The sequence below is a fragment of the Lytechinus pictus genome, chromosome 3 (assembly GCF_037042905.1).
Source record: "Lytechinus pictus isolate F3 Inbred chromosome 3, Lp3.0, whole genome shotgun sequence".
Classification (NCBI taxonomy): domain Eukaryota; kingdom Metazoa; phylum Echinodermata; class Echinoidea; order Temnopleuroida; family Toxopneustidae; genus Lytechinus; species Lytechinus pictus.
The window spans coordinates 64,197,511-64,200,232 of NC_087247.1; positions in this window are offsets into that span (position 1 = coordinate 64,197,511).

Consider the following 2,722-nt stretch of genomic DNA (forward strand, 5'->3'; position numbering starts at 1 on the left):
CACGCGATTCAATATAGCAGCAGTGCTGATTTTGAAAACTACTATAACTCGCACAAGATGTTCAGTGATACTTGGTTACTCTTATTTCCACGTTTTATGAACTAGACCAATACACTTATAGAGATATGATGGCAATTCAACAAATACCCCCAACGTGGCCAAAGTTCTTTGACCTTACATGACCTTTGACCTTGATCATGTGACCTGAAACTCGCACAGGATGTTCAGTGATACTTGATTACTATTATGTTCAAGTTTTATGAACTAGACCAACACACTTTCAAATTTATTGCTGTAATTCAACAAATACCCCAATTTGGCCAAAGTTCATTGACCCTAAATGACCTTTGACCTTGATCATGTGACCTGAAACTTGCACAGGATGTTCAGTAATACTTGATTACTATTATGTCCAAGTTTCATGAATCAGATCCATAAACTTTCAAAGTTATGATGGTAATTCAACAGATACCCCCATTCGGCCAAAGTTCATTGACCCTAAATGACCTTTGACCTTGGTCATGTGATGTGAAACTCATGCAGGATGTTCAGTGATACTTGATTAACCTTATGTATAAGTTTCATGAACTAGGTCCATATATTTTCTAAGTTATGATGACATTTCAAAAACTTAACCTTAGGTTAAGATTTTGATGTTGATTCCCCCAACATGGTCTAAGTTCATTGACCCTAAATGACCTTTGACCTTGGTCATGTGACATGAAACTCAGGCAGGATGTTCAGTAATACTTGATTAACCTTATGGCCAAGTTTCATGAACTAGGTCCATATACTTTCTAAGTTATGCTGTCATTTCAAAAACTTAACCTCAGGTTAAGATTTGGTGTTGACGCCGCCGCCGCCGCCGTCGGAAAAGCGGCGCCTATAGTCTCACTCTGCTATGCAGGTGAGACAATAAAAACTATAAGTTCTATTAATTGAATTCTAGAGCAAATCTGAGAAAAAATACTACAAAAGAGGGTACATCACTTCAATACCATTGAATGTGAACTCATTTTCTTTACTAAGAAATTTAAATCTGTTCAGCTAGAAAATAGGAAATGCTAGTTTTGGTAACGATATCAAAATGAGTTCGTACAGAATCCAATGAAATGACCACCAATGTGTCTGTTTGTATAAATAAAACGTATGTGCCAAAGGATTCTGGAAGAAATTGTGTAATTGCTGAGAAATCAGCAAATAAGCACAGGATTCGGGTAGAGCGTCGGGCACGACATTCAAAGCAATAATTATACACTGTCCCACGTGCGCTTATCTGTGTTGGGGATCTTCAGTCTAAACATTTTTCAGCGTAGATTTCAAGTTTTCACGAAGTTCAGTTTATGTAACTGTACCAGTTGAATCAAAGAAGTTTTTTGAAAGTTTTCATGGGGATAAGATTTTTGCATCCCAAAAGTATTTTGGGATAGTTTAATGATATATTTTATATATCAAGAAAGGACTTTCTTCTAAATTCCCTTAAGCCTGTCTCACACTATGCGATTTGTTGCGATCCTAATTTCAATAAATTGTGATAACATTTGATATGGATATTCAAACTAATAAAATATTACAGAGAGTTCAGAATAGTGGTAGGACTACTGAAATCGAAATAAAGTCCATTTAGAGCCTCCCTGAATGAATAAAAACAAATTCAATTCAAAAGTGTAATGACGTCATCATCAGCTGCGACTTGAAGCCGATTTGGACTTTACTCTGACCATAGGGCTTGCCGCAAAGTAAAAATATGATTTTAGTTTTCCTAACAATATTCCTATCTTTAAATAAAATAATTTTACTTCTTAAAAGTTCCATATTTAATGCAAAATGCAATTTCTTTTAAAAAAGGGAGCAAGTCTTCATTTTCAAGCAATTATGATGGCACAAGTCTTATCACCAAATCAGAAGAAGATTCATCTAGATACACATTAAATAGAGCACTATACAGAGTGAGTCAGGAAAAATGTCCCACTTTTGTCAAGTTGAATTGTTAAAAATATGAATATTTAATCATTAGTTTCATGATATGTCTTGATAGAGGTATCCTCCAAGTACATTCAGGTACCATTTTCATTTGATCCCGTGCACGCATGACTGAACATCGGACAATCTTTAGAAGACTGTCAGATCTCACTTGCGCCAAGTTACTGGGTGATGAATAAAACAGTGCTTTAGACAAAGACAGTCAGACAGACAGACTGGCATGCTCTCTCACACACACACACTCACACAAACACACACAACACACATGGTAATAACTGGTTCATAATTTTCTCTTTTCTGATTAAGCATTGATTTTTAGCAAGATCGCTGAATGTTTAAGTGGCAATTCCCGACAATCTTTCCCCTTAAAACACATTCACTACCAAACAGATTCATTGTTGAACCACAATAAACTACCTCAACAAATACAAAAATTCCCTTTTAATTGTTTGTGTTTTTATTCACTGACGTTTGCAGTAATTGTGTGCTTTGTGTGTCTGTGTGTGTGTGCGTGCGTGTGCTTGTGTGTGCATGTTTGAGTGGGTCTGCCAGTGCGTGTGGGTGTGTGTGTGTGTTCGTGTGTGCGTACGTGTGTGTGTTTGTGTGTGTGTGTGCTTCAGTCTGTCGGACTGTCTTTGTTCAAAAGAGTGTTTTATTCCCCACCCAGTAACTTGGCGCAAGTGAGATCTGACAGTCTTCTAAAGATTGTACGATGTTCAGTCATGCGTGCAGGGGATCA